General features: G+C 41.8%; 1 protein-coding gene across 3 annotated transcripts in view; it reads left to right on the top strand.

Annotated features, from left to right (window-relative positions):
• The window catches only part of TMEM178A (transmembrane protein 178A), a 247,738-nt gene that overhangs the window by 137,824 nt on the left and 84,453 nt on the right, over window positions 1–25,461 (top strand). For 2 of the 3 annotated variants that reach the window (XM_060169888.1, XM_060169887.1), the window contains 3 exons: window positions 4,813–4,972; window positions 16,938–17,039; window positions 23,329–23,427. The gene's annotated coding sequence lies outside the window, so the exon portion shown is untranslated. Of the gene's footprint in view, window positions 1–4,812; window positions 4,973–5,659; window positions 5,732–16,937; window positions 17,040–23,328; window positions 23,428–25,461 lie in introns of those variants that run through there. The other variant, XM_060169890.1, reaches the window with a different exon arrangement.

The raw sequence follows: 25,461 nt of genomic DNA, 5'->3' as shown, positions 1-25,461 counted from the left end.
ATGCACAAATCTTAGGTGAACCATTTGATGAGTTTTAACTAATGTGTGCATCTGCATAACTCAAACTTCTGTCCAGAGAGAACTTTACCGTACCTGCGAGTTCCCTCATGCCTCCGCCCTGGGGTACTTCCCTGCCTCCGCACCACTCCCCCACCAGACAATCACTGCTCTGATTTTTTTCCATCATAGATATCCATCCTAGAACTTCATGTAGTTAGAATAATACAATATGTCTTTTGTGTAACAATTCTTTCACTCAGCATAACGTTTTTGCGTTTTTGCGATTCATCCATGTTATTGCATGTCCCCATTGTTTGTTAAGCACTTCCTTATTTTCTGGCATAAGATGATGTTTCAGGTTCAACTTGTACTTTCCCTGTTCTAGGCCTGGAATCAGCCATTTTCCCAAGGACCTCTGGTTTCCTTTAATAAAGGGTATATTCAGAGACCAAGATTTGGGCACTCAATGTTTTAATTGCTACTGGGGTGTCATTGCTTTTAGGCTCATTCACTCCGTGGACAGACATAGGAAATACACACACACACACACACACACACACACACACACATACGTACACACACACATATATATGAGATATATATGTGTGTTAATATATGTATATATACATACACACATATACATCTGTAACTATTTCTGTATTTATCTGTGTGTATGTATATATTTACACACACCAACACACATAATAATAAAAGCTAAGTTCATACTGGTACTGTGGTTTCAATCCAAACCCTCATGGTTTTCTAGACTTCCTGTTTCAATGTTTGTAAATACCTTCTCCGGCAATGAGAATTTTGGCTCCTATTATCCTAGTATATTTACTTATTGGCTCAATCTCCCAACCACGCCCGCTGTCTCTTCCGCCCACCACCTCCACATCCTGCCTCTTTACCCTGTGTCTCACCCCCTCCTGCCCTGCATCCATGCCTCTGCATGGCTTCCTCAACCCTCTCACCATCCTGTGATCTCAGTTGCTGTGCTGAGTTCTCCATGCTGGGAAGGGAAGTAGAGGGAGCAGGCAACACATTTTGAAGGGATAAAACCCAAGTGAACAAAACCATTTACTCCATTTGCAGTAGTTCTATTTCTTAATTCCTGTTCCTAAATTTTTTTTTTTTTTTTTTTTTTTTTTGGCTGTGTTGGGTCTTTGTTGCTGTGCACAGGCTTTCTCTAGTTGTGGTGAGCTGGGGCTACTCTTTGTTGCAGTGTGAGGTCTTCTCATTGCGGTGGCTTCTCTTGTTGTGGAGCACAGGCTCTATCATGTATCTATCAATGGTCAGACAGATAGTCTGCTCTAGGAACGTGGGCTTCAGTAGCAACATGCGGGCTCAGTAGTTGCGGCTCGTGGGCCCTGGAGTGCGCGAGCTTCAGTAGTTGCGGCGCCCGGGCTTAGTTGCTCTGTGGCATGTGGGATCTTCCCGGACCAGGGAATGAACCTGTGTCCCCTGCATTGGCAGGTGGATTCTTCACCACTGCGTCACCAGGGAAGTCCTGTTCCTAAATTTTTACAGACAAAAGCACCGAGTCTTTAAAAAAAGAGAAAGGGAACGATGGAGTGGAGCAAGTTACAATTTTATTTAAAGTCCCAAGCAGAAGACTTTTTTGTAAGGATTTAATTAATTAATTAATTATAACATCTTTATTGGAGTATAATTGCTTTACAATGTTGTGTTAGTTTCCGCTGTATAACAAAGTGAATCAACTATATGTATACATATATCCCTATATCCCCTCCCTCTTGCATCTCCCACCCTCCCTATCCCACCCCTCTAGGTGGTCACAAAGCACAGAGCTGATCTCCCTGTGCTATGAGGCCCAAGCAGAAGACTTTTAACAGGCTATTAGAATGATAACCTGTGCTTGCTGTGGAATCAGCTCAAAGCCTTCCCGATGTTGCCCAGCACGGGCTAACGCTGCTCTGTAACAAGTGAACACACTGATGGCCTTCAAAGGCGTCAATCAGTCATAAGGAGTATTAGCAGAAGCTTCCATTGCCGAAGTCCTTGGGCGGGCACAGCAGGCGAGGGTCCCAGCCATTTGCACCAGTCCTCCAGCCTTGGCATTCACGAGGTCTCAGCTGTGACAAGCCTGTAGGCATCAAGGTCAGGCTTTCACCCACTGACTTGAGCTTCCTTGGGGTTTCTCATCAGAGCCTTTGCCTATCACCTTAGGGCAGAAACCCTGCCACAGTTCCTTTCACATTTCTAAGTCCAAGAAATAATCTGGCTTTTGGAAAACAATCTGATAACTCTTTCTGGAAGTTGTGGGAGGTAGCGACCCCTTGAGTGCACCAAGCAGCGTTGGCTCTTTCGTGTCGAGTAGCTTAATTTGCTTATCAGATTGCATAAAGCTGGGTGCTCTCAGGGTCTGCTTCTATCTCTGGCCACACACTTCCTTCTGATCAGGGAACCCACTTGATCATCTCTGAAATATGCCACATTTGTAGGCTTAAGGCAGCCCTGACCTAAAAAAAGGATGGCAGATTTGTTTCAAGACATGTACTAGCTCTGATTAATTGTTCGCGTAGGCCTGAGAGAGCTGTATAGTAAAGGACTTTGTGGCCTCATCAGGACTCAATAGGAAAGAGTACTGTAATTGATTAGTTACGTCTGCCGTGAGCATGGCAGGGAGGACTGGGGTAAATGGGCACCATATTTGTCATCCCTATCCTAGGATTTAACCTCATGTTCCACCACAAGATAGGTAAGAAAGTTTTGCCTGAGGTAGACAGTAATTATCTTAACTTCAAAACTGCCTGATTGGCAGTATCTCGTGTCTGTTGTCCTTATTTATTTTATTAATATTTTGGCCAAGTGTGTTCTCTGACGAATAACAAGAAAGAAAGAGAAAAATGAATATTCATTGAACATCTACTAATTGTCAGTTCCTTCTTTTAGGAGCTTTATTAAATATCTCTCATGATATATTCAAAACAATCTTATAAAATCAGAATATTATTCCCCTTCTTAAAATAATAAAGAAATTAAGCCTCAGAGAAGAAAATATTTGCCTAAACCATAATAGAACATCTCAAATCCAAGGGTGATACTCATTCTGATATGCTTGGACAGTGGTTCTCACTCTTAGGAACATATTAGAATCTCCTGGAAAGATTTTAAAAACATTTGAAAATTTTGATGACCGCATCTTGTCAATTACATCAGAACCTCTGGGGTAGGGGAGACTCAGGCATAGGAATGGGTTAAAATTTTTCCAGTTGATTCTAATCTGTAGTCACTGGGCCAAGGAGTAGGGAGCAGGATAATTTATATTTATAGAATGCCCATTCTGAGCCTAGCTCCCTGCCCTGCCATATTCTATCTAATTTAATTCTCATGTAATTTCTCAAAGAAAAAACGATTAGCCTCTTTTTACCTATGAGGAAAATGGAGGCTCATAAAACAAAGAAATTCCTGAAGATCTTGCAGTAGAACTGGGATTTGAATGCAAGTCTGTTTGCTTCCAAAGTACTTGCTCTTTCCATGGCACCATGCTTTTTTTGGTTAAGTTTCTGAACCAAGGCTCCACCCTTAACCTTAGTTTTGAGCAAATCTGGATTCTGCCTAGTTTCCGTATCTGACCCCAACTTGTCATTCCCTTCCTTGACTTGGTTCCAGCTTCAGCTGGAAGCACCATTCTGAGCATTTGGTTTCATGGTCGAGAAATGCAAGAGGCACTCCCTAAAGTTACCACCTTCTATCCTGTGGGCTTTGGGCAGCTCAGAGCAAGGCTGTTTCCAGAGCCAGGGATCCTGCACAGTGACCTCGACTGCAGGATCTCTGATGTCCAAGGCCAGATAAGTGTAGAGTCCCTTCTTTGGACACGAGGCAGTTCAAAGAGATGCAGAAGAGTTGTGGCCTGAGGTCCTAATCCTGTTAATTGAGGGCATCTGTGTGCCTGCTTGGCTGTTTTAATGTCACATTGACCTCAGCTCCTTAGGTCAGAATCATGAGTCTCCATGAGATAGCTGAGTAAACAGGAGAACCTCAGAGCTGGATTGGACCTCCAGCTTGATTTAGTTCCACACCTCCCTAAGGCCAAAAAGCCCTGTCAGCACCATTGTCTGAAACAAATGAGACTGTTTAAATATTTCCTGGGGAAGGAATGGCACAATCTCTCCCATTAATTGATACATTGTTAGGCAGCTTAGAAACACTTTTAAAATTAAGCCTGTATATTGCTCTCTATAATTTTCAAGTTCTTCAGCTGATTGATTTTCCTCAATCTTATCAAAGACTAATTTCTATAAAGTTGATCCATCATCCAAGTAGTTGGTACAAATTAGGTTGGACTAAGGAAGGTCAGTTCCAGGCCAAATTATGAATAAGGTTCTCCAGCGGAGTTTACTTTCATTGTCCTTAATCATGTGTTTTCCTTTAGGGACAGCCCCTTCTCACCCTCTCCAGCCTAACTTTTCTTCCCCCATCAGAATCCCCGCTGTCAGAAAAAATTTGGAAACTTAGCCACCAGGGGTAAGTGAATGATAAAACATGATTGTCTCCTCCTAAGAGCATTTATACTTTTTTTTTTTTTTTAAGGAAGAAGGCTTGAAAGGTTTGGCATAAAGGAATAAAATGAATCTTAGTCATCAGGCAGTTTAAGGGAGGGTGGGGTAAGGGAACATAGCTTCCCAGCAATTCTGATATTGAAACAGCACGTAAAACATTGATCAGCTTCAGCTAGTTTTGCCTCCTTAAACAGAGCGTTGATTAATCAAATTGAAACAGCACCAGCTTAAACTGGTTTTGCCTCTGTAACTAGGTTGATTAATCAAACCTTGAGTTACTTTACAGGGGCAGCACTGCGCATGTGCAAGACGCGAACCCACCTCTCCAGGATGACCCCAGAACCTAGGATCTTCAGTCCACAGAACTCAAAGAGTAGAAGTGTTGCCACCGGAGCCCTTTACGAAGCAAGAAGTCCTTCAATAAGGAAAATCTGGCCTCCTGCACCGTAAGTAGCTTATATGGATTAATTCAAGACTAGCCAATCAGCTTCCAAGTTTGAAATTCCCCTAACTCCTTAAATTTTGCCCTGAAGCCTGGATAGAGAGACAGATTTGAGAACTTTGTCTCCACTTTCCTTGCCGGTTAATCTCACAATAAAGCTCTTCCTTTTCTCAAAAGCTAATGCCGTAATATTGGCTTCTGTGCGCCTGGGGCAGCCAGCCCTTGCTCGGTAGCAATCTTGCGTCATGTAGGACACCTGACTCGCCAACGTGAGCCTGGTCCTACGTCTCCATGCTGGGCTGCTGCCTGGTCAGATGACGATCTCCGCTCTGTGAACACCGGTGGTCTCATGGGAAGATGGAATTGAAGAGCATAGGGAGATCAGGGACCTGTGTTACTTGAGGTCTAAGTGAAATAGAAAGTGGCTGGTTGGCTCAAAGTAAAGCCCAGTAGGATTCGAATAGCCACCCTGAGTTTGATGATCTGTTTTCATTCCCTTCTCAAAGATGGCAACGCCCACAGTTCAGTCTCCACTCCACCCTTCCCGCTGCCAAAACAGGAGTCAGCAATCATTTGGAGAGTTTTCCTCAGGAAAAACAGCCGTGTCTTTTGATGCAGAGCATACACATTCCTTGAAAGGCTTTCTGTCGAAACAGACAAGATCCCAGCCTGCCTTCCTTTCAGAGAGATGAAAATATCACAGCCTGCGGTGGTTGAGAGCGCCGTGAAAACTAAATTCCTTCGCCTTGAGGTGTAGGGATGGGTGTGTGTGTTTTATTTATTATTTACTGAGAAGCCTGCCCAAACACTGCATTTTAGGAACTGGTAAGAAATACCGATGAAAATATGAGCACCCGGGGCATGAAAGAGCCTTTGAAACTAGGACAGACTTTCATTAGAGCCCTACCTGGAGTCTGTGGGCAAGGCAGTTTGTATGCACTACCCTGTCATCCTCGCAAATCAGTTTTTAAACTTGGTTTGGGCTCCGGGAAGCAGTGAAATTGGGAATTTCAAATGAGCCTCTCATTTCAGATGTGTCCATAATAGAAACCACTGGGCAGTGGGGCATAATTAACAGTCTCTCCTTCACTGAGACCGCAGAATGGCATTCATTTCACCAACTGGGCTTGACAAGAATTGGCTAGAATGTCTGAGTAGCTTTCCAGCTGCTGCTCCTGTAGCTCTGGCTTCCAGCAGTATTTGCATTCCAAATAAAACGAGGCCTGAAATAGATGTGCAATACATGTTCAAAGCTATTTTTAATCAATGATCACTTGGTTCGCTGTGAAAGATTATCAGCAGGTCACAATCCATTTCGGATTTTGCTGTGTCCTGCAGAACTGATCTAAACACACAGCGACTTCAACTTCCTTGTGCTTCGTCAGCTCTGTGGGTGAAGGGGAGGAGCGGCTTGCGTGGACGGGGGCCGCACAGACATGTTTACAGTTACAAGGACCAGAGCTGGAGGGCCATTTACTTGAACTGTTTAAGTTTGTCCTGGTCCCACAGAGAAACTTTGTGGGGCAGTCATAAGCCCGGAGGATTCTGTCCTCAGAACCTCCATCCTGAAACTCGCCATGTTACTGTCCAGGAAGCCAATCAATTTCAATTCAAGGGAGAACTCAGAAAGAAATGTTTCTCATTTCTAAGCCCCTTCTAGCTGTGGCGATGCTGTGAGCCCATATTTCTTTACAGATAGTATCTTCCTGGAAGCTTGAGCTTTCTATAGGGACTGCTGCCAATATTATCCACTAGTTATTGTTGTTGTTTTAAATAATAGCACCTTACATTTATTTAGCACGATTACTGTTTGCAAGCAAGTCTATAATCTCATTTGCAAAAAGAATTTACATAGTATGAATATTCAAATAGTTATAATTGCATATTAATTTTGTTTAACAGAATATGCTCATATTACTTTCCCCACCCCTGTTTCTCTCTTTTCTTTTACTATAATGTGTTTTCCTTTTTGATCCAGCTCTTCTGACTTTTTTTTTACACATCCATTGGCAACTATATTTCAATTGATCCCCAGGACTATTAGTCTTAATCTTACAACTTAAAAATAAACCCTCTGTCTTTTACCCATAATATTCATTTTGCCGTCATTTTCCATCCTCCCCAAATGCTAGTTTATAATTTCCAAAAACATTTTGCTGTGATTTACTTAAGAGTTTAGATGTGGCTTCGTCTTTTTTCAAATTATAATAGTTGATACCGACTCGTGCACATATAAACTCTGCACAAGGTTTCTAACCTCTCTGTGCCTCAGTTTCCTCATTAGTTAATTTGAGTTCATTAGCTGTTGTGAGGGGTAAGTGAGTTATAACACTGTAAAGTGCTGAGTGCATCTGGCACGTGGTCAGCATTCACTGAATGTTTGCTGTTACTATGTTGTTTGTCTTCCTCCACGAGAATGTGTGCTCTGTGAGGGCAAGCTCTGTGCTGAACGGCTTCCCTTTGGCCCTCCAGGTCCATGCTCTGCCTTCTCCACCCTGTGCGTTGACCCAGCAGACAGGTGTTGTATGGACCACATCAACAGTCCTTACCTGTGGCTCCAGGTTGGGTTTTGCTCCTTGTGGAGCGCTGGCAGGAGACTGGAGGGAGCCGGGAGAGTGAGTTTGGGGAATTTGTTCCTCTAGATCCCTCCCTGGGGGAGTCACATCAGGATGGCTGTGTCCTTGACTGAAAGTCACAGGTCCTGTCGGATGGCCTCTCCACAAGCTTTCTATCCAGGCGCCAATGACTACTTCCTCCCTTTGCCTGCTCAAGCCCAGTGCTGGCCACTGTGACCATCCTTTGTTATTCCCCTACACTCTGCCGACACCTTAAATTACCCCTGTTTAAAGTCCCCTCAAATTCTCCAGTGTGAACGTGGCTTTCTTTGTCTTCCATGACTTTGATATTTTTGAAGAGTCTGACCAGATATTTTGTAGAATGTTGCTCAGTTTGGGTTTGCCTGGTGTTTTTTCACGGTGAGCTTGCAATTTTGCGTTTTGGGAGGGATACTTTAGGGGTCATGTACCCTTCTCAGTGCATCGTATTGGTGGATACATGATTCAATATGTTTTATTACTAGTGATGTTAACCTTGATCACTTGGTTAAGGTGATGTCTGCTTTACTTTATTATACCGTTACTATTTTCCTATTGTAATTAATAAGTAATTTTTGGACTATATATATATATATATATATTTTTTTTTTTTTTTTGCGGTACGCGGGCCTCTCACTGTTGTGACCCCTCCCGTTGCGGAGCACAGGCTCCAGAAGCGCAGGCTTAGCAGCCATGGCTCATGGGCCTAGCCGCTCCGCAGCATGTGGGATCTTCCCGGACCGGGGCACGAACCCGTGTCCCCTGCCTCGGCAGGTGGACTCTCAACCACTGCACCACCAGGGAAGCCCAAGGACAATATTTTGAGACTATGCAAATATCCTGTTTCTCTTCATGCTTTCACTCATTAGTTTGAGCATTCATCAGTAGATCTTGCCTGCAACAGCTAACACGGTAGTGTTCTAATGCCAATTTTCTATTTCCCTCATTCCTTCCATATTTCTTTCTTTTAAAGTATTTTATTTATTTATTTATTTATTTATTTATTTATTTATTTATTTATAGCTGCGTTGGGTCTTCATTGCTGTGCACGGGCTTTCTCTAGCTGCTGCAAGCAGGGGCTACTCTTTGTTGCAGTGTGCGGGCTTCTCATTGTGGTGGCTTCTCTTGTTGCGGAGCATGGGCTCTAGGTGCGCCGGCTTCACTAGGTGTGGCTCGTGGGCTCTAGAGTGCAGGCTCAGTAGTTGTGGCGCATGGGCTTAGTTGTTCCGCGGCATGTGGGATCTTACCAGACCAGGGCTCGAACCCCTATCCCCTGCATTGGCAGGCGGGTTCTTAACCGCTGCGCCACCAGGGAAGTCCCCCATATTTCTTAATTGGAATTCATTCTTCCATAAGGAAGAGCTGTATCTTATTTATTTATTTCAGTATGGACTTGTGGATATTTATTTTATTATTAGGATTATATACAACCCCATGCTATCATTATTTATGAAGTTGATCCAGCTTTGGCTACTGGGAGCTCTTTTAGACTGGATCCTATGTCCTTTTCACATACACACATTTTTGAGCACTTCCTTATTTCTGGCACCAAAAGATACTTCTGCTATTTGTATTTTTCTTTTTTTAAATGAGTACACTTTATTTTTTAGAGCAGTTTCAGGTTTACAAAGAAAGTGAGCAAAAAGTACAGGGAGTTCCCATATACCCCCCTCGGTTTTCCCTACTATTAATATCTTGCATTGATATGGTGTATTTATTACAATTGATGAACCAATATTGGTATATTACTATTAACTTAAGTCCATAGTTTAAATTAGGGTTCACTCTTTGTGCTGTCTAGTTCTGTGGGTTTTGACAAATGCATAATGTCATGTGTCCACAATGACAGTAGCATACAGAAGAGTTTCACTAGCCTAAAAATTCCCTGTGTTCCATCTATTCTTCCCTCCTTCCCCCCAACCCAAACTGCTGGAAACCACTGACCTTCTCACTGTCTCTGTAGATTTGCCTCTTCCAGAATGTCACATAGTTGGAATCATACAGTATGATGTGTCTTCTTTCACTTAGCAATAGGCACGTAAGGTTCTTCTATGTCTTTTCGTGGCTTCATAGCTCATTTCTTATTATTACTGTATAATATTTCATTGTATGGATGTACCACCATTGATCCACTCACTGACTGAAGGACATCTTGGGTGCTTCCAAGTTTTGGCAATTATGAATAAAGCTTCTGTAAACATTTATGTGCAGGTTTTTGGAGGACATACGTTTTCAACTCATTGGCGTAAATACCTAGGAGTGTGATTGTTGCCTCATATGGTGAGACTATGTTTAACTTTGTAGGCAGCCGCCAAGCTGTCTCCCGAAGTGGCTGTTACCATTCTGCATTCTCATCAGCAGTGAATTCTTGTTGTCTTAACATCCTTCAGCATTTGGTGTTGTCAGTATTTTGGATTGTATCCATGCTAGTAGTTATGTACCAACTGTGTTGTTTAACTGGTCAAATCCAATAAAAGGTGCTGTCTGAAATGTTTGATGAAGGATGTGTCTTGAGAATCAGATTTCTTGGAATTGGGAAAGGAGCCAAAGCAGAAGCTAAGTTGAAAACAAAAAACGAGGGACCAAGTCTCAGCCCAGTATGGCAAAATCTACCTGAAAGCACAAATAAAACTGAATTCCCAAGTCTAGAGTCAAACTGAGGAAAGGAAGTACATTGGTATTTTTTAGTATGCGGACATCTCCTGTCTTAGTGTCTTAATTTGGGTTAGCTGGAATTTCTTCTTCAAGTACATTTATCAGAAAAGATAAATGGGTAATGTATTTTCTGACCCCATGCATCTTGGGAATGTTGGGAATGCCTTCAGGCATAGAAGACAAGTAAGCTGGAGTAGGTGGAACGTCTGTTGTGCTTTTCTGCTCAGGTTTTCTTGTTTGTCTTTTGTTGTCGTTGTCGTTGTTTTTGTTTTGTTTTGTTTTCAATTGAGGAACGTTTACTCCCTCAACCCGTGTATTTTTGGTATAATTATCACTTCAGAGTCGGTATGTACCTAGACCTGGTTAACTGTGATAACCTGTCCTTAATGACTTCTACAAGGGGTGGTGATATAATCCAAATAGGGCCAGTCAGGGCCTTTGAATTAAATTATATGCATGGCTTGTGAGCTGTATGGATGTAGAGCTGGGCTGCGAGGGGCCATCTTCTCTGCCGTGTGAATAGAGTTCATCTGTGGCAAGAGAGAATGAGGCCAACGTAAGCAAAATGAAACAAACAAAATGAAACACGCAGATCTTAGAGATGGAGAGAGAGAACGCGAGTGCTGGAGGGAAGAGAATGAGAAAATGAGAGTGGGGCTAGCTGAATTGTTTGAGATCTTTGATCAGCTGCACTGGAAGTCTTACTCTTGGACCTTCCAGTCAGACAAGCCAATAAATTTCCTTTGGTTTTCTTAAGATAGTTTGAGTTGGTTTTCTGTCCTTTACAACTAAAAAAAAAGAAAGTATAGAATTGCTATTAGGAAAAGGCCATTGCTAGGAATAAACTCTACAGTAAAGATTTGGTTGAGTCTAAGTGTATCACAGGATGGAGAGGACCCCCATACCAAGGGCAAGAAAATCGTCCATCTTTGTTATGCTGTTCCAAAACATATGGTTAAAGGGTGACCTCTTCTTTCTTTGGACTCAGACATGTGCCTGCTGAGACTGGAGCTTTAGAGGAATTGTCAGAATTTCAGGATGTTGCCTGCTTCTTGCACGTCTTTCAAGAAAAGAAAAAGCTTCTGTATAAATTGGTCCCTGTGAAAGCAGGAAGGAAATAGTATATAACTTCGTTAAGAGGTGCCTTTCCTCCATTTGGATGTGGGCAGTCATCTAAGACTGCTGGGGGTCAGATAATCATGCACCTCATGGAACTACAAAAGCCAAAATCCCTGACCCAGGCTGAAGTTAGTGTTGGCAGAGGCTGGGAGGTGAGAGATGGAGTAGGGGTTGTGATTGGGAGGAATTTGAGAAATCCGGAAGCCTGATCCTTTAAGCCCCTCCCCAAACTATCCTGCTGAGCACTGGCTGGTGGGGGAGGTAACAATGCATTCCCTAGTAAACAGCCAACCCACTGGTTCAGCCTGGGCACAGCACTGATCAGTTCTGCCTCAATACCTCAGCCTGGGTCATTTAGGACTCTCGTAGCTGAAGGCTAAGAACTGCTGCTAAGAAACAGGTATGCAGAAGAGTCTGGTCTATAATCAAGGACAAGACAAGATTTCTGATTTTCACCTACAGAAGTAGACCCAATCAGTAGATGACTAGGGGTTTAAAAGTATTGAACTTCCAGAGAAATACCAACTGGGAAGCACTTGCGATTGTTGGATTGCTAAGGCAATCCCCAGGTCCTTGTAATAACACCAAATGCAAGAGAGATGTTAAGGGGCAGGACCTCCAGAAGGATTTTTTCCTACATTCATTTTAGGCACAGCCTTGAAGAATAATGAATGTGGGCGATCTGTGCACAGGGAGAAGCCTGGGGTTGTCAGATTGGTTTCACTGTCAAGATGTAAATTCTTGCTGTGTTATTCTGTAGGGTCTGGTACATGCTGTGGCATACATCATGGCACCCTTTCTGAATGGAGTTTTTGTTTTTTAGTTTTTTTGGCCTCACCGCGAGGCATGTGGTATCTTAGTTCCCAGACCAGGGATTGAACTGCACCCCCTGCAGTGGAAGCACGGAGTCTTAACCACTGGACCACCAGGAAAGTCCCCTGAATGGAGTTTTATTGGAAGATATGCTATTTTTCCTCCTCTACTGTGTAAGGGAGCTATAGGGGATCATTACATTGATCATAAACTGCAGGTTATTTTTTTATTATAACTATTATTATTGTACCTTTATAGTGAAAAATTTCAAACAACCACTATAAATATCAATAGAATAATGAACCCTGATGTATCCAACCTCAACAACGGTCAGCTTATAGTCAATCTGGTTTTATGCATATCTCCACTCACTAGATTATTTTGAAGCAAACCCTACGCATCGTATCATTACATCTGTTAATAAGTCGTAAGTATTATTTTAAAAAACCCGTAATACAATAACACCCAAAAAATTAACAATGATTCATTATTATTATTAAATATCCAGGCAGTGTTCAGACTTCCAGTTGTTTCTTGAATGTAATTTTAAAAATATATATTGCAGGTTATTGAATCAAGAGAAACCATATCTGGATATCAGAGATGTGTACATCACCCAGAGATCCTGGGCATGGAGGTGGGGTAGTAACTGGATGTGATTCTGTGTTGTCTCTCTTTGGAGTAAGTGTGACTTTAGTTATACATTAGTTGGACATACATTTGTTGGACAAATATCAGGTGGAGGGACTTTTGAAATTGTTTGAGTTTGTGTTAAGTAGGCATGGGGAAAATGTAGTTCATATTTGCTCTTATTGTCTGCCCCCTCTTTCTTTCTATGAAGGAACTGTCTCCCTCTCATCTCATTAGGTTCTTGTGAGACTGTTAATCTAAGTGTATGTGCTGTCTGCAGGACCAGTGTGTGACTCAGGCCTGACCAATAATGGGCCAACTTCGCATCCATGGTGCTTAGACATGGTCTGAATACAAGCAACCAAAGTATTCTCATGAGATTGAAAATCTCATGGATGCAGGGAGTCTGTCATCCGTTTGAATCATGAGCTAAAACAATGTGGGTATGGAATTTTTTCCTTGGCCACACTCCCTGGGATAGGGAAAGAGTGTACATAACAGTGGGAGAGAATGAGGCCAATATAGAGAGAAAAGCAGAGACAGGATGAAGCAAGAGTTGGCGGGGTTGATGGCAGGGAGGAAGAGAGAGAGGGGCAATGACAATATTTGAGCCCTTGGGTTTAGCTGTACGTAAAGTTACCTTGGAAGTTTTGTGAAACAATATATTCATTTATTTCCCCTTAAGCTAGTTAGAACTGGGTTTCCTCTCGGTTGCAACTAAAAGAGTCATAAAAACTGGGTATAAAAATCTTGAATTACAACTTTTGCCCCTCAAAATTCTATATACTCTGCTTAATTTCCTGCTAACATTTAATAATACAAAAGAGTGGAATTCCTGGTGGTCCAGTGGTTAGGATTCTGAGCTTCCAATGCCAGGGTCTGGGGTTCCATCCCTGACTGGGGAACTAAGATCCCGCAAGCCATGTGGCACGGCCAAAATAATAATAATAATAATAGGAAGGAGAAGTTTGTGATCAGCCTGACTTCCCTCCCTTTATTATGCAATTCATTATTCCTGTCTGGATGCTTGAAGAGTTTTTTCTTTATATATATTTTCCCTCTGAAACATTATGGGCTCCTTACACCTGCATAATTGAGGCTTTTTCCAATTTGTGATTTTTTTTCAACTGTGTCTTTGATTATAATTTCTATTCCACTTGCTTTGGTTTCTTTCGCCTATAATTCATAGGTTGGATGTTTATAAGTTGGGGATGGTGGGAAATAACAACATTCTGACAGCCTCCAAAAGCAGCAGCTAGTCAGTAAAGGTCAGCTATCCAGTTTCTGGGTTGGGACAGGTCTTGCATTCTTATTCCAGGGAGCCAGAACGTTTGGGAGAATTGAACGGACTTTGTACCTTTTTTTCAGATGGGTAGTCTTTCTATTAAGGCAGCATAACACAAGGATTTACCAACTGCACTCTTCAGCACAGTTCCATCAGTATGGTGGTTAATGAAAATGTTAGTTTTTAAGTCCCCCCCTCCCTTCTGATTCATGGTTATTTTAAGGGAAATTTTAGAGAGACTGTGTCAGATGCCATTTAAAGTTGAAAGTCTTTTCTGTTGACTTAAGAGCCAGTTTCTATCATGTACTTTGTATTTTCAGCATTTACTTAATTAATTAATTCAATTCTCAAACCAGCATTATTGAGCAACTTTTATATGGCAGACCCTGTGGTTGGCTAGGCTATAAAATTGAATAAGATGCTATTCTAATTCTTAAGGACCTAGCAATCTAGTGGGTAGATAGATGTACAAAACAACCAACTACAAAGGACTGGTAAGCCTATGATATACACAGTGCTCTGGGAGCAAATTGGGAGGTGACAGACATTTGTATCCAGCTTTGTAGAATCAGTAGGAGCTTACCAAATAAATGGAGAAGAAGCATTGCTGTATTATTCTGCTATCATTGACCTGTGTCATTTGAATGGGATGTGATGGGGGCTCTGCCTGTATATGGATATTTCTTTTCAAAATTTCCCTCCACTGCCTTTAAATTTCACAAGCGTTTTCTTACAACTGACCGATCTGCATGCCACACACAGTATATGGGATGAGACGGGCAGCTTTGCCTCTCTCCTTGTCAGTTTAATTTTGCTTTTTCTCTACCCACTGGGTATGGAGATGCTGGGTTCTTACACATTTTAATTGCTTATCTATTGCAAAATATATTTATGTAATTTTGAAGGAAAGCAGTGATTTATATTAGCAGAGAATGGGAGAGTTTAAAGGGGTAATCTAGTTTAACCTCCTCATTTCCAGTTCCATTTTCTAGTTGTTAAGGTCATACAGCTAAGTAGGACCAGAGCAGGAATTACGATCACGATGATGAAGATTGCACAGCACTGGCAATTTTCACAAACATTGTTGCATTTAATGTTCACAAAGATCCTCTGAGCCTTGTATTATTATTATACCCCATTTACCAGGGAGGAAATTAAACTTAGCAATACCAAGGTATTTGTTTTAAAATGTTGTATTAAATCTCTGGACTTTCAGTCTAGTACTTTCTTTGTTACTCAGTGAAACCTCATTGGTTTTTGTTTGTTTAATTGAATTCTAATTTAAAATACTTTTCAAACTAGGATCTAGGATTATCTTTTTTTCTTTTTGTGTTTTTTTTTCTTTTAGGATTATCTTTTAAAAAAATAATAAAATGCATAAATGGTATCTAGCCCAATATCTGATTTCCTATATTTCTTATAGTCTATATCACAGGTAATATTTCCCATACTCCTTGATATTATACCGCTTTGTATTATTGTCTAGTTTGTATTTATATGATTCGTGTTATCTGAGCAAAAAGCCTTTTCCCTGTTCAAAATCTAGTAATTTTCTATTACACCCCCTCTTTGTGACTTCTTTTAAGTTCACCAACTGTCAGCTCTTTCCCGCCTCTCCATGGCAGATTGCCAGATTGTATAAATCATGCCTTTGGCTATTCTTGTCAACAACTGAAGCAGAATTTTTGCAAAAATCTTGTAAACAGTGTGTTGCAATGTTAGTGGCCTCTGCTACTAATGCCTCCCTTTTCTTTCTTTTAATATGAGGCTCAGTCCCCTTGTTTTATGAAGTGGACCATTTCATCTTTCCTCCACATGCAGCTAGCTAGGCTTTTTTCATGGATTTAGTAGAAGCTGATCTTGAAATTTTCACAAAGGTGCTTCTTCTCTTGCTCCTTTAGTTTCCATTTGGATCCCTAATGGGAGTGATGTTGATCACCCATCATCTCAAAGAGTCCTATTTTCGAATCCTGAACCTGCCACTTTCTGGTTGAGTCATCTGGGGCAAACTTTTCCAACCTCGTCTGTAAAACGGGATCACATTGCACATACCTAATGGCAGAATTGAGAAGATGGAATTACCATTGTGTTTTTCAGCCACACCACATGGCATGTGGGATCTTAGTTCCCTGACCAGGGATCGAACCCACGCCCCCTGCATTGGAAGCACAGAGTCTTAACCACTGGACTGCCAGGGAAGTCCCAAGAAGATGGAATTAGATGAGAATAGTGCCAGATACATAATGTTTACAAAAAAGAATGTTGATTGCCACTTTTATTATTCTTGTAAATAATTCTTTCTTTGGTTGAAGTTTCTCTTTGTTGTCAAGCTAACCATTCAGTAATATATCACAAACTCACCACTGCCTTCTCTCTTTTGAAACATTGTAAGTCAGTTGTTTTGTTTTTGCCTAAACTCTATTTCTTGAGCATCTTGACCCAACTCTCTTTTTAATTATTTTGCTTCATTCTTTTCCTATGAATTTTAGGGCCTACTACTACTCTCTGGCATCTTTAGATTGGAGCAAATGGTCCCTTTGAGTCATTCCTCTGACATTTTTAGCCACTTTATATCTCTCAGTAGTTTGCTAACTCCACATATAATCTGATAAACCAGTTCCCAAGAAGTCAGTTTTAAGATAGTGGAAAAATTGGTATCTATCACTTTACAGTGATATGCTCTGGTAGTTCTATTGCCTCATTTCCTGTTTTCCCCCCAAGCTTTTAGAAAATGCATTCACATAAATATTCTTCAATTCTGTATTATTCATATTAATTTCATAGGCTGTGATTGATTATTTCCAATCCTGTCCCTTTTAGTTGAAGGGCAGTCAAGATCCTCTTCCAATTCTAATGCTTCTTTTTATATCCAGGAAACTCACCATTTAACAGATATAGCAACAACCGTAAATGCTAGGATACAGGGACACAGAGGGATAAAAAACATGGTCCATCCTTCAAGGAACCCATAATAAGTAAGTTGTCCCTTCCTTATTTCTTTAAAAGACATTCATATCATTTTATTTGCATAATCGTTAAACTTGGCTTCTTACATAAATGAGTATCTAGTCCTACATCCTTGGAATAATTCTTACCATCAGGACTATCCTAAGGCTTATATTAAGGGGAAAAAAATATTAGATGGTTCCCAAAAGAAGTGGTTTGTGGTTTGGGTATAATTTGCTTAGTATTTGCATATGCCTATTTTGAAAAGACCTAGTGTTTCAAGTTAAAACACTAAGGCTATAAATGAGAGCAGATTTCTTGCTTCATGTTTGGCTGCCATAATTGATACCGATTCCAGAAACGTATAGCCAGAAGTGAGTCAACAGTTAAATGGAACAGAGAAGAGGAAAAAAAAAAAGTCTCAAGAACTCTTCTAAGACAGTAATAGCCCCCATCTGGAATTTTCCTCTCCTCTGTAAGAGCTTTTGCAGTTAGAGTGCAGTGTGGCTGGATGGAGCTCTGGTTTGCATGCTGCCGGCTGAGGGTCACTCCAAGTCCACCCCGTGCTCAGCTATTTCCCTTACTGGCCTTTGAGTTAGAGCATGGAAGACCCCCTGCCAGAATAGAAATGTTTAGACACAGAATTTTATTGCTGAAAGGGATCTTACAGATCATTATACCACAGAGATTCCCAAGCCTTTTCAAGTGTGAGAACCCCTTTTCAATCTCAATGTTTTTTGGATTCCCATGTAGTAGGACTTAAACTTGTAGTATGCATGGATTGAGAAGGTATATAATGACAATATGCCACTATGAGTTCAATAATCATTTGCATGAATTTAAACTTCGTTAACCAGAACAGCAGTTACATATATTTGAAACAAATAGCTATACCTGTATGAGTGAGACATATCATTTATTTCATCTATAGCCTACTAGGTATACACATGGATTTGGAGATCCCATGAATTTGGAGGGCCCTGGGGACCTGCACCTTGGAAACCATTGATCTAATCCAGTCTCCTGTTTTAACAGATGAAGATAAATGTGCTTTATGGATATTAAGTGACTTTCTAAGGATACAGCTAGTTGGTGGCAGAGTCCAGTTCATTGACACCTTTTCTTTCCACTGTGCCTCAGCTGTCTTAAACTTATCTGAAATTATTATTCATCCAGATCAGCAGAGAGAGGTACTGTAAATGAACTAGCTCAGAGGAAACTATGATTGTGTACCACACACAGGAAAACATGCTCCTGTATATAACAATAACAAAACAGATCAATTAGATTAATTAATTAGTTTGTATATAGAATTAATTAGATTGTATGCAGTTAATTAGATTGTATATAGAATTCTTGCATAACTTGTCTCACTTGACAATTACATATTTCTTGAGGATTGTAAGGAAGTAGAGACCTGTGTTAGGTACTTTATAAACTGTGGAGTGAATATGAAAAATGTTGACTTTCTGGCCACAAATAATAACCCCTCTCAAAAAAAATGCAGAGGAAGAATTAAAAACCTTAAATATTATGGGTTTTTGGCAATGAACGGGCACAAAAGTCAGCAAGAATGGACATCCTCAACTTCTGCCAAGTCAGGAGGAGCAGTTCTGGCTGCTGAGTTGAGAAGAGAAATGAGAAAAATCACCAGCCAAATAATACATTCTAATACTGGCAGACACAGGAGGGGGAGTGTGTCAGAGATATTAAAAAGCCATTCAGTGTGAGAATGATGCGATTCAGCTGGGGAAAGAAGAAAAGAACAATTGATATTTCCTGGATATTTATTAATGTTTAGATACAAGAGGTTGTACTGAGAGTCGCCAAGTCTTCAGCCTGTTTTCTCTGAGGGCTTGATACGGCGTGAAAGATGCTGAAGAGAGTGCGGTTCAGATCCGTGCTCTCCCTGGGTGACCCATTTCTGCCAGTACTGCACTGGGTTAGAAAACTTCAGGGGTTTCCTAGACTAGCTTTAGGTCTCTTTTGATCTGGATGACCCTTGGGAGTCTGAGTTGATTTTGATTCCTGTGAAAATTTGGGTCATTTGGGGGTAGATCTTGCCTGGTCCAATCATATGTTTTGTGTGGATATGGTAATAATGAGGGTCCATTCAGTTATAGCCAATAGTGTCTCAAGAAGGTCAAGGCTACTTATCTAGTTATGCTGTGTATCTGTTTTCCATAGATAGAGGATCTATTTCATGAGCAAAGGTTGCCATCTTCATTCCAACCAAATGATCTGAAACTATGAGCTGCAAAAGGAATCTTAAGGGAAAATAGGGCTGAACGTGAGCAAATCCATTCTCACCACCGGAAGCTGTAACTCCACCTGCATTGTCTCTGGGGGACAGCCCACCTGACTGAGTACTTAGAGAAACAGAGTAGATATAACTGATATTGACAGAAAAGTTGTACAAACAGATCGTGATTAATTCTGTAGTCCTTACAGCTGAATATAACAAAACTGGGGTCCAGGGACTGTTGCTTTGCCTCCATGTTCTCTACCCGCTTGTTCCCGAGACTCTAGGTGTCAGAGGGAGGGAATGGCGTTTGCCATAGAGCAGAACCCTTCCTCTTCTGAGTAACTCGCCTGTTAGCGCTGCAGTGCTGGCAGCGGTCCTGAGAAGGGCTCTGCAACGTGGGCTGGTTAGCAGGAGCATTTTCACTGCAGGCAGGTTCCGTTGCCTTGGTGAAGTCCCCACGCATCTGAAGAGTGGCTCATCTGTTTCCGGCTGGGGATCGCTTGTGCTCACCCAGGCACCCATGAGAAACCTGGGAGACTGGTGAGCAGGTGCTGGCTGAACCGGGAACCTTTAAGAATCAGCCAACAAAATAGATAATTTTACTCAGTACAATTCCAGGAGGACTAAGTTTTGGAGGAAATGCTGTCAGAGAAGCGTTTTCAGTGTCAGGGGCCTAGGGCAGGAATGGTGAGTGGAGAAGGAGGAGGGAAGAGGAAGAACAGAACGAAGCAGTGAGGGGGTGAGTTGGGGGGTGAACGGGCTGAGAGATTCTTAGCACTCGGGTGGAGAGAGTTGTCTAAGAAAGATTTTAAGGATGTAGCCTTTATGATATGCTTGTAAAACCTCTCACCCTGCTGCTTCCTGAAAAAATCACAGTAAACATCTACATTGTGCTCTTTCCAGTGTGGGCGTCGGACCCACCTATGGCTATTGAGCCGTTGAAGTGTGGCTGGTCCGAACTGAGGTGCGCAGCAAGTGTAACATACGCACTGGATTTTTGGCGACTTAGTGTAGAAAAAAGAATGTAAAATATCTATTGCATTGATAATTTTTTACATTGAATACTTGTTGAAACGATAATATTTTTAATATATTGGGTTAAAGTATATCATTAATGTTAATTTTACCTGTTTCTTTTTACTTAAAAAAATGTGTCTATTAGAACGCTTAAAACATAACGTGACTGATGTTATATTTCTACTGGATAGCACTAATCTACATGATTCTTCAAAGCTACTGGAGTTAGATTTGTGTTTATTTTGGGTTGGTATGGGTGGTGCTACAGGGTTGTACAAGCAGACACTCACACCCTTGTCTGTTGATGGCCAAAACGGAAGGGAGGGTCAGACTTGATAAATCTCAGGCTCCAGAAGGAGCATTGGTCAGCAGGCTTTGGTAAGTACATCTGAGTGCCGAGACCTGCAGACATTTGGAAAGATTCAGAGTCAGAGAAATATCTGGGAGAAATGGGGCCTGACTTAAATATATCGAAAGGAGACCAAGTTTTCCTACAAGAACAGAACTGGTATTAACAGAGAAACCTCAGAGGGCAAAGGTGGGAAACAGCGGGGATGGGAGAGAAGGTGCAGCCTTCTTTGCGAGTGTGTCATGCCTCAGTAAGACGGGAATAAAGACACAGACCTACTAGAGAATGGACTTGAGGACACGGGGAGGGGGAAGGATAAGCTGGGACAAAGTGAGAAAGTGGCATGGACATATATACACTACCAAATATAAAATAGATAGCTAGTGGGAAGCAGCCGCATAGCACAGGGAGATCAGCTCAGTGCTTTGTGACCACCTAGAGGGGTGGGATAGGGAGGGTGGGAGGGAGATGCAAGTGGAAGGAGATATGGGGACATATGTGTACGTATAGCTGATTCACTTTGTTATAAAGCAGAAACTAACACACCATTGTAAAGCAATTATACTCCAATAAAGATGTTTAAAAAATAACAAAAACAAGAATGCCTGATGCCTGGGAGGGAGGAGAAAGAGGAAAAGAGGAAAGGACGGAGGGGAGAGAGGAGAAGGAAGGAAATAGAACTGAATTGAGAAAAATAGCCACGCAAGGCTAGACGTGGTTCGTGTGGTCCCTGATAGATCTTGTGAGTTTGAAACAGCTTGAGAAATGACCACTCCGCGGAGCAGAAATCCTCTGTAAAACCCCCACAAGTAAAGAAAAACAGGTTTCCTGAATGTTCAGTAGCAGCAGTCGTGAATCTATTTATTTGAGAAACGGCTTTGAAGCTGCCCCAATTCTTTGTTAAGACAAGACTGGGGAGAAAGGAGTATTTGCATAAGTGATGAGGTGAAAGGGCTTCTGGCGTCCTCAAGGTTGAATGCTTCCCAGGGATACGTCCTTTAGCGCCCTCCATAGGAGGGCAGGGAGTCCCTGGCTGCATCCCTGGCACAGTGTTATTCTGTAGCGGTGTGTATATATATCGCTCAACTATTTGGAGCGACTGGGCCCTTCAAGTAACCAGAATAACATCCTTCATTTCACTTCACGGCCAGCAAAGACACTCATTCCAAAGAGTTAGTAGAAACACGTAAAACCCTTCAGTGGAGTACAGCCTCTGCTCTGGGTCTGAACAAGTTCAGTCCAATTTCTCATCCCATAACTCCTGCGTCTATGGAGCCAGGCAGTTAAAATGAATGACCCGAGGCGCTGCAAGGGTCTGAAGTGCCTCACAAATCATCAGAGAAAGACTAAATTATGTCCTGAACTTACCAAAGCCAAAAAGTGAACTAATAATATATTTTAGAAACAGTTGCTCCAAGAGCTGAAACTGAAAACATGGTGATGTTTAACTCCAATTTAATGGGAACATCCAAGTAATTAAAAGGCCCCACTCTTAAAGCTTTCTGGTTGATTGAAGGTGCTTTGCATATTGGAAACAGGTATGAAAAGCTTTTATATGTTAAGGGTTCTCTGAGGCAAAATTGTTAACACTACCCACCTGGTGGACCACCTGCATCGGTTTAGCTAGAACTAGTTAGAAATGCAAATTCTCAGGGCCCACCCCCAAATCTGCATGTTATCAACATCTTTAGGGGATTCTAGGCACACTGAAGTTTGAGAAGCACGGGCCTAGGGGACTAGTGTGTCTCTTGGAAAGGAAGGAACACCCTTTCCTTGAACAGGGCCTCTGGGGACCACAGGTAATCCTTATTTTATGTTCTAGGCACTGGGCTAAGAACTTTACACAACTTACCTCATTTTAATCCTTCAGCAGTTCTAAGGAGGCAGTATTAGAATTAATGCCACTTTACAGATAAGGAAACTGAGATATAAAATCATTAAGCAATCTGCCCAAACCCACATGCCCTAAGTAGGAGAACCGGGATTTACATCTAGGCTGCCACTCTTTGGCAGGACGTGATTCAGTCTTTTTCACTTGGGTTTTCTTTTTTTTTTCTTTTGCGGTACACGGGCCTCTCACTGTTGCGGCCTCTCCCGTTGTGGAGCACAGGCTCCGGACACACAGGCTCAGCAGCCATGGCTCACGGGCCCAGCTGCTCTGTGGCATGTGGGATCCTCCTGGACCGGGGCATGAACCCGCGTCCCCTGCATCGGCAGGCGGACCCCCAACCACTGCGCCATCAGGGAAGCCCTTCATTTGGGTTTTGAGCCATCTACAAGATGGGCAGATAGGGAGTTCTGTGGGTCCTGCCCACATGGGTTTGCTTTGTCCTTTCCAAAAAGCCTGGGATTTCCTGCTTAAAAGTCCCACAGAATCTAGATGGTGGAGTGACTTCCCCAGATCACATAGTTAATGGCATAATCCTGGCTGGAGTGCAGGCTCTCTGACCTTTCATCTCATATGTTACAATAAAAAAAAAAACAAAAAGCAAAACTGAGACCATAAAATTGAACTGAAATACCGTCTTTTAGGAATAATGTCTGTTAAATTTGGAGGTTTACTCTTACATGACTCAAGATAGCTCAAGGAAAGGGGACTTATTTAAAAGTGGGGGTGGAGGGAGTCAGTGACACCCCTCCTTTCACCCATCGCAGTCTCTTGAAGCACACGTTCTGCTTCTCTGTTCTCTTCCTCTCCCTTCTGCAGGCAAGGCTGTCTCCACTACTCCTCTGCTTATGGGTGAATGAAAATGGCCACCCCAGCCCTGATTGGACAACATCCTTCATTTCACACGTCAGCAATCATGTGAGCATGGTTTTGTGTCTCTTATTTCTAATTCTCCAGTCAGAGGATTCTAAGCTATTCACTGATCTCTCCTATTAATCAGCCAAGTCAAGTTGTTATTAAAATAAAGGCAAGAAGGCTACCCCTTTCAGTAGGGGCATGGGGGTAATTCCAAATAATGGATTGTAGAGTAGGCAACCCTGCCCAAATGTTCTACTACATTTAAAAAAAAAAATAAGATCATACCTCTTGTAGCTTTTTTTTTTTTTTTACTATTTTGCCAAAATACTTCCCTGCCTATAAATAATATCGTACCTCCTCAGTTTTTGTGATGGTGATACAATCGGCATATCCACTGTGTATGGCTCTGCCTCGGTTTGCTCAACCAGTTGCTGTTGGTGGGTTTTCTTTCCTCCAGGTATTTGCCAATATAGTCAATGTTGTAATGAACAACTTTGTCATAAATCTTTGTGCCCAGTCTTAGTTCTTTTTTTAGGATAAATTCTTAAAAGGCAAAACTGCTATGTGAAGAAGTGTGGCCATTTTTAAGGCTTTAGAAAGAAATACATACCCCAGTTACCTTCTGGAAAAGCTGTCCCAGTTCAGACTCCTACCGGCAAGGAAGTAAACCTTCCCACAACCTCACCAGCACTGGGGATTATTCTTTTTTATCTTTGCCAATTTTATAGGTAAAAATTGAGCTCATTGTTCTTTTAATTTGTGTTCTGGCTGAGGTGGAGCAATTTTTTCACATGTTCACTGGCCTTTTGTATTTCTGGTTTTGCAACATATGTCTTTTGAAAACCTCAGCTGCGCTTTACACAGGAAAAAGATTTTGGCAGTTGTTATTAAATGTCTGCTTGTTCCTTATTCTAGTGGCGTCCTTTATTTGATTACCCCAACCTGAAGGTAAACCAGCATCGCGTTATTAGGATAATAGTATTTGAGTCTTCAAACAACATGTAAAGCTAAGCCTTTAGTTTATTACACTGTCCTTTATGAAGATGTTCTAGGAGAGGTGAATCGATCTTCCAAGCTATGTGATAAAATGTCTGAGACCAGAATACCTAGTTGGGTGAAATGGTGGGATAGGGGTAAAGTGAGAATATGAAAGATGTCAAAGCAGTTGGAGTTCTTAAGGGAAGAGAGTTTTTCATACTATCCTGATCTCTAAGGAGGGGGAGAGGAATCTGTATGGGAAGTTGACTGTTTCTTTTTCATCCTTGCTTTACATCCAGCATTGAAAGGATGGACCCCTATCTCCTGTTCAAGTTGAAGTGTGGTTGGTTTTGAGCCTCACAGTTACTTCCTGGGACTTTGAAAGTGATTCAGGATAGAAGACTCCCAAGAGATCAGATTGAGGTGACAGTAGGCTCATTGAGAATCACAGGTCAAGACATTCTGAGGAATGCGGGATGGTGGAGCTTGGCTACACGGGTCAGAGATGTCCTTCTGTATAGGCAGTCACCTCTGGTTTGATTCGACAGGGTTTCCCAAGCTTCCCTCATGATAATGATCACCTGATGTATTCACTAAAAACAAACATTCCAGGCCCACTTATTCAGACTCTTCAGGCAAGGGCCTGATGATTCTACCATTAGAGAAATTTGGAAAACACAAATTCAGAGGTTCTGCGGGAAGACCTTTTATAGCAGATAGCTTTTAGGATGTCCATTCAGACTATACGATAGCCACCAATACAATACAATACAATTCCCTACCCCTAGGTCGGACCTTAGTACTCATGGTTGGGCTTTGTCATACCCATGTCCCCGGCTGCAAAGGAAGCCAGGCTGTGCCAGTCAGATTTTCTCTTTGTAAATTAAAAATGGTATTTAGAGGTAGCCAGTCTGTCTCTAGAATTGCAATATGGAATCTCAAGAGCATGGGGCAGCTATATTCTGCCATGTGGATGAAGAAGCTGTTAAGATGGTATACAGGGAGACAGAAGAATGAAACACAGATGCCCTCTTGGCTTGCAATAGCTTGACTTGCTTTCAATAACATGTATCTCTACTAAAACACTCTAATATAAAAAAAAATCATCTGCATGTA

The sequence above is a fragment of the Lagenorhynchus albirostris genome, chromosome 13 (assembly GCF_949774975.1).
Source record: "Lagenorhynchus albirostris chromosome 13, mLagAlb1.1, whole genome shotgun sequence".
Lineage (NCBI taxonomy): Eukaryota > Metazoa > Chordata > Mammalia > Artiodactyla > Delphinidae > Lagenorhynchus > Lagenorhynchus albirostris.
This window is presented reverse-complemented; position numbering and strand designations above follow the sequence as displayed.